Raw genomic sequence first — 6,671 nt, 5'->3', positions numbered from 1 at the left:
AGTGTCTTAAAAATCCAAACATGGAAATGCCATATAACCCAGTAATTGCATTCCTGGAGATTTATGACAGAGAAACGCAGGCTTACATTCACACAAAAGCATGTAACTTGATAGAAATGTTTATAGCAACTACATTTGTAAGAGCCTCAAACTGGAAACAGCCCAGATACTCTGCAACAAGAAAGTAATTAACTGTGGCACGTCCATACCGTGGAATATTACTTGGTAACAGAAGGAAATGAACTCTTGTTATCCATAACAGTCTGGATGAATCTCCAGAGAATTACGCTAAGTGGGGAAAAAGAGCCAGTCCCCCAAAGCTTACGCACTGTATGATTCCATTTGTGTAATGTTCTTGAATGACAAAATTATAGAGCTGGAGATCAAATTAGTGGTTGCCATGGATGTCGCAGGGGTGGATGTTGGAAGGAGGAGGGTGTGGCTATAGTAGAGCACAGGGGCACCTTGATGATCAAGAGTCAATATTCTGTGTGTGATGTTTGACCAAGTTTTGCAAGGTGTCATCACCAGGGAAACTGAATAAAGGGTGTAAGAGGTCTATTTTTATCAAATTCCATTTGGATTTATAATGATAAAATCAGGGGGAAATGGTTGCATTTTTAAAAATTCATAAACGAGGGTACATGCACTGGCTTACTCTTTTCCACTCATGGAAGCCACTGAAGAATCATCTCCAAGTTCGTGCTCTGGGCACCAGGTGCTCCAGGAGCCTTGGGCTTGTCACCCATGCCACTGTGGAGTAGTTGGATGCAGCTACGAATGCAGAGTCCACACAAGGTACACAGCCAGTTGTGCGGAAACAAAGAGTGCTGTCTCAAGAGAAGGTTCTTGAAGACCAGGCGCCCATCTAACTGTGAGACATTATGTGTGGCATTAAAGAGGACCCGAAGAGCGTCACCTCCAAGATGATTGTGAACAGTATGGGAAAATCAAGTGATTGAGTCCATGACTGATAAAGTCAATGGCAAGAAGAGGGGCTGTGCGTGTGTGACCTTTGGTGACCATGATTCTATAGATAAAACTGTCACTCAGAAATAGCACACCTTGAATGGTCATAACTGTGAGATAAGGAAGGTCCTATGCAAGCAGGAGATGGCCAACATTTTGGCTACACCACAAGGTCAAAACGGTTCTAGAAACTTCGGTGGTGTTTGGGATTGGAGGGTGTGTTTCTGGGGGAATGACAACCCTGGTCATGGAGGAAACATCAGTGGTCATGGCAGTTTTGATAGTAGCCAAGGTGGTGGTGATTATGGTAGCAGTGGGGATGGTTATAATGGATTTGGTCATGACAGAAGCAATCTTGGTGGTGGTGAAAGTTCCATTGATTTTGGCAAATCTGACAACAGATCTTCAAGTTTTGGACTCATGAAGAAAGGAACGTTTGGAGGCAAAAGCTCTAGCCCTTCTGGTGGTAGCAGCCAATATTTTGCCAAGCCATGAAATTGAGGTGGCAGCGGCAGTTCCAGCAGTAGCAGCAGTAGCTATGGCAGTGGACAAAAGGTTTTAAGGGCATCCAGGAAACAAAGCTTGGTAGAAGAGGAGAGCCAGGGAAGTGACAGGTTCCAGCAGCTTTGTGAGCTCTGCCAAGCACAATGGCAGCAGGGCTATGGCTGCTGCCCCCAAGGATGTGCACCAGCAGGCAGCTGCGTCAGAAGCAGGGCCAGTACTTGAACCAGTCACACCAACACCAGATGTAGGCATCCGAACTGGCAACCGAACTGCCTCACCTATTTTTTGGTGTCTGTGCACCCTTCCTTAATTATCCCATAATTTATCTAACCATAATTTTATTGGTTAGACATCCTGGTGATTCTCAGTGCCTCATTATTATAAATTGTGCTTCAATGAGCATTTTTGTTTGCTTTATCCATAATTATTTTCCTAGGGAAAATATGATTCAGATAGAATCGGAGAGTCTGTGGACATAATATAAGAAAAAGTGTGAGGCTCTTTGGAGTTGGAAAATGTCCATGAGAACATGGCTGCACTCACACTTGACCAGGCATACCCAATTACCTGGTGAATAGGCCACTGGCAGCCCAATGCAAGAAAGTTTAATTTTTCTCTTTTCCTGAGTCCATATGGAAGGACAGGGGCAGAGTTTGGTCTGGCACATGTTGCTACCCTGTCTGAGCTCCATGACATATACCAATGGGAGTGCTGAGGGACTCATTGCAGCAGGACTTAAGCCCTGCTTCTGGACAGTGGAGGAGTCTAGCATGACAGCCTTGCTCCAGCAGTCTAGAACCAGCACTGTAATCAGGCAATGCAGCTGGTCACTGGGGGTCCCTGACTGTGAGAGCCCATCCACAATATCTCCCAGGGTGGCCAGAGGGAAGCTGCTCTTGGGGTCCTCTCTGTTATGTGGCTTGGGGCAGAATTCTGGGTGCATGATTTGCTCATTAACACGGGGCCATGGACTCCCTCAAGCCAGGAAAGCCTAAGAAAATTAGAGCTCATTTTTTAAAAATTTTATGTGATTATTATCACCAAATATAAGTATATGGTTAAGAAAGAAAAAAAATTGTATATGGTTGCTAAATACTGAAATCCATTTTCTAGAGTTTTTTTGGAAATTCCTCTCCTAGAAACGGGAAGACTAAGGGAAAATTTGAAATTTAGAACTGGTTGGGTAGAACATCTGTTGAAAAGCAACTGAGATGAGTAAACAGAGCAAAAATGCAGAGGAGGAGTCCGCAGCAATCGCCCATGCATGTGACCGTAAGCAAGATGGGGCTCCCAAACCTTGGCGGGAAACGGTACCATGCAGCATGAGTGACCATTGATGGAACTTTCTAGCAAGAGAAAACATGGAGGCTATTTGCAACTTCCCTTCCTCTGGGGAGCTGCAAAATTCTTCTGGGGACCCAGGGGAGCTCTCCTGAGCTTGCACAATGCAATTGGGAATTCAGTTTGGCCAGGAATTACTGGTTGCTCTCGATCCCAAGAAAATGTGGCGTGGGTTGCTGTGTGGAGCTCCCCTTGGAATCTCTGCTGAACAAAATGACTTGAACATAATCCAGGCAATGACAAAGCACTGTTGGCAACAGAGTCTGTGCAAGTCCATTAAAAACGGGCTCCTTATCCTCGGAGACAACCCATAGCCACCTGGGTCAATAAGAACGGAGTTGTTTGGACTGGAGGGAGCGCTGCCTGGGTCACCGAGTCCATTCCCAGGCCTTGCTGCGGGATCCAGCTCATGACTCCAAACAACCTGTAATGAAGAGGTCCCCCTCCCAACCCTGAATAGCTCCAGGGATGGAAATTCCACTTTCTTTGGCAGCTCATTCCCTTGTTTTGCTAGTTTTCTTTTTCTGTGCGATCCCTAGGTTCTTTTTGTTGCTGGCGGTAATGATTGTGTGTGTGTGTATGCATGTATGTGTCTTAACTTCTCCAAGCTCTGAGCTGATGTTTTCCCTCTTGTAACTTAAGCCACTGAAAGCAATTCCTTGGATAACATCTTCTCACCTATTGTGAAGCTGCGAGGGTCTGTGTTCTGTGGTCTCCGGAAGACAGGACACAGCCTCCCTCCCGAGGCCTGAGCTGCTTGCCTTGGAGAGCTTGCTGTCTCCACCCTTAGTCAAACTCTCTGAAATCTCTGCATTCAAGAAAAAAACAAACAAAAGCATCTGCTACAAGTGACTCGGACATCCCATATTCACGTAGGAACTTTTGAGGCCGATGTGAGTGCAAGGAAGGTTTTTGGATGGAATTACCATGAAAGGATTTCGCTGCGAGGATAGTCCGGGGATGAGTAAACCCATTCTAGCATCCAGTGTCAGTTAAAGTCAAGTGTGAAAGACGATTCCAAGCATGCGTACTTCCCCTATCTAGCAAATAAAGCCCTGGCCCCAAGTTGTTCGTTTCCTCCCGTCTCCTCTGGGACCTCTCCAGCCCTTTCCTCAGCTCGCCTTGGTGCCCCACCCACACAATCACCGCTACCCCAGCGAAACCCTGGCTGCTTTTGAAGTTGAGTTGTTTCCAGGCAGGCAGCTGCACCAAAGCTGAGTGAGGCCCCCGTGGCTTCCTCCCGACTGAGCAGGCCCATCAAGCTGGGAGCCTCAGCACCAAGACGAGCCTCGCGGTGCCTTCCCAGGCACTGGCCTGGAAGCAGGGTGTGTGACAAACATCATACTGTCTCCACTTCTCTCCTCTGGGATACCAGTCCTGAAGAACTGTGGTCTGCCTGTGCAGTGTGGGGTCTCGTGGCCCTTGCTGACCCCCATACCACACTGCCTTTCCCTGTCTTATCTAGGTTATGCTTTCCCAGCAGGAGGCTTATGGGCTACCTGCATCAGGCCCACCTAGAAAGCCTGGTAAAAAATGCCAGTTCTCGGACCTGGCACAGTAGCCTAGCAGCTAAAGTCCTCGCCTTGAACACATCAAGATCCCATATGGCCTCCGGTTCTAATCCCTGCAGCCCTGCTTCCCATCCTGCTCCCTGCTTGTGACCTGGGAAAGCAGTTGAGGACGGCCCAAAGCCTTGGGGCCCTGCACCAATGTGGGAGACCAGGAAGAGGCTCCTGGCTTCGGATCAGCGCAGAACCAGCCATGTGGCCACTCGGGGAGTGAATCATCGGACGGAAGATCTTCCTGTCTTTCCTCCTAACTGTATATCTGACTTTCCAGTAAAAATAAATGTATCTTTTTTTTTTAAATGACAGTTCTCTGGCCTGCTTCACGCTCAGCAAACCAGCCCCTCCTTGGATGGGGCTCAGGAACCTACAGTTTCAACCACATCTCCCAGGTGCGCCTTTAGCCAGTGGGGGTGTGGGCCACCAGAGTGACTCAAAGGTCATAGGTTCTCAACACACTCTTGTCTATTCTATGACCAAGACAATGACAACCATGACACTCACTAATGTCGCAGAGCACAACTCAGTGTCTCCCAGTAGGTGTGCCTGATGAGGCAGAGCCAGAAACTCCCATTAGGCATTGAGAGATAGGCATTGGGATGCTTGCACCCCACGTCCGACCGCCTGCGTTCCAGCTTCCCACCCAGGTGCTCCCTGGGCAACAGCAGGTGCATCTCAAGCACTTGGCATGGAAAGAGAGGCGATGACTCCCAAGTGCCTGAAGCTTCTTTCTGTTTCCAATAGGAGCGCGAATCTCCTTGCTCCTGCTCCCCCATTGGTCAGTTATGTCTCATTTCCTCTCTGGATTCTGGTAAGTTTTGCTTTTGATCGGCTGCCTACTCATTCCTCACCCTGCAAGCTTCTGGCTGCCCTGGTGCCCATGGGGGACAACTTGGGGCACTGTTTGCCTCCTCCTCATGTGCTTTCGGCAGGCACATTGCCCAGGCTGCAAAGCAGGTGGTCTCAGGTGGAGTCACTGTAGAGGTTATTTGCAGAATGCGTGCACAAATTTCGACTTAAACATTTATGGCCCAGCTCCCCTCCACAGACTGAAAGAGGCAAATTATAAAGACACACTCAGGGGTCGGCGCTGTGGCCAAGCAACTTGCCCGTGACATCTGTTCAAATCCTACCTGCTCCACTTCCGGTCCAGCTCCCTGCTAATGTGCTTAAGAAAGCACCATGAGGTGGCCCCAGTGCTTGGATCCTGGCACCCACACGAGAGACCTGGAACCAACCCAACTCCAGGCATTAGCCCCAGCCAAATGCTGGACCAATCAGGGACTGGACCAGCAGATGGAAGATCTTTGTCTCTCCTTGTTTCTGTGTAACTCTGCCTTTCAAGTTAATAAATAAATCTTGAGGGAAGGGCGGCAGTTGATTTCCAAAGATTCTGTGTTGCTGTTGAATTCTGCCAGATGTGAGAACAATCGTGCATTGCATGCTTTGGACAGCCACTCCTTAGGTGGTACGCAGTGCCTGGGGACCCTTCCTGTTCCTAACCTTCTCCTCCCACTGTTGTCATCCATGTCCCGTCAGTCTCCGGTGTCTTCACTGACAGAATGATGCTAACCATGACAGATTTCGGGGAGGACAAGAAGAAGAGGGCATTGGAGGAGTCGTGAGCGAGAGCAGACAAGAGCCAGGAGGACGTGGTCTGTCTGTCCTAGGAAGATGGAGACCCGGATGCTGATCCCCGCATCGCTCTGGGCCTGACCACTGCCCTCCAGCCCTCTCCTCTGCTACTGTGATTTGGCCGGGTGACCCTGGCTCCTGCCCAAGCGCCCTGTGGATGTCCACCTTCTTAAGTTATCTGTTATGAGACACATGATCTCTGGTTCTAGCTGTCAATCAAGGAGAGATTGATGTTCCAGGGCAGTGGACCCACTCTCTGCTGTTGCTCAAACAATCAAAGTCCGTGTGACTGAGGGAGACCCCCCGCCGCCAGCTGCCCTGGATGTGGGTCCCTGAAATCCCAGCTCCCTCCACACCCACGTCACCCCACCTGCTTGTGATCTAACGCTCTGTGTGCTCTAGTCATTTCATTAGGCCCGCCCTTGTTTTGAAATGCGATTAATTCTTCACTTCAAACAAACAGCCAGCTAATCCTAAAAATGAGACCGTTCTTTGACCTGAGTTGGAGCCTGGCTTAGCAGAAATACCACACCTATTTGGGGAAGAGTGAGAATTCCAACGCCCCTGAGCTTCAGAAGCCATTGACTCCCAAACGGGAAAGGGGTCTTAGCGGGTTATTAACTCTCCCCGCAGGTGCACAGAGAACTTTTGAGGTTT

At 49.0% G+C, this 6,671-nt stretch overlaps 1 pseudogene; it reads left to right on the top strand.

Annotated features, from left to right (window-relative positions):
* The first annotated feature begins 608 nt into the window (after positions 1–608).
* LOC121164358 lies at positions 609–6,004 on the top strand (annotated as a pseudogene).
* The last annotated feature ends 667 nt before the right edge of the window (positions 6,005–6,671 follow it).

Source organism: Ochotona curzoniae, unplaced genomic scaffold (genome assembly GCF_017591425.1).
Source record: "Ochotona curzoniae isolate NIBS_2020 unplaced genomic scaffold, NIBS_Ocur_1.0 contig_66, whole genome shotgun sequence".
NCBI lineage: Eukaryota > Metazoa > Chordata > Mammalia > Lagomorpha > Ochotonidae > Ochotona > Ochotona curzoniae.
This window is presented reverse-complemented; position numbering and strand designations above follow the sequence as displayed.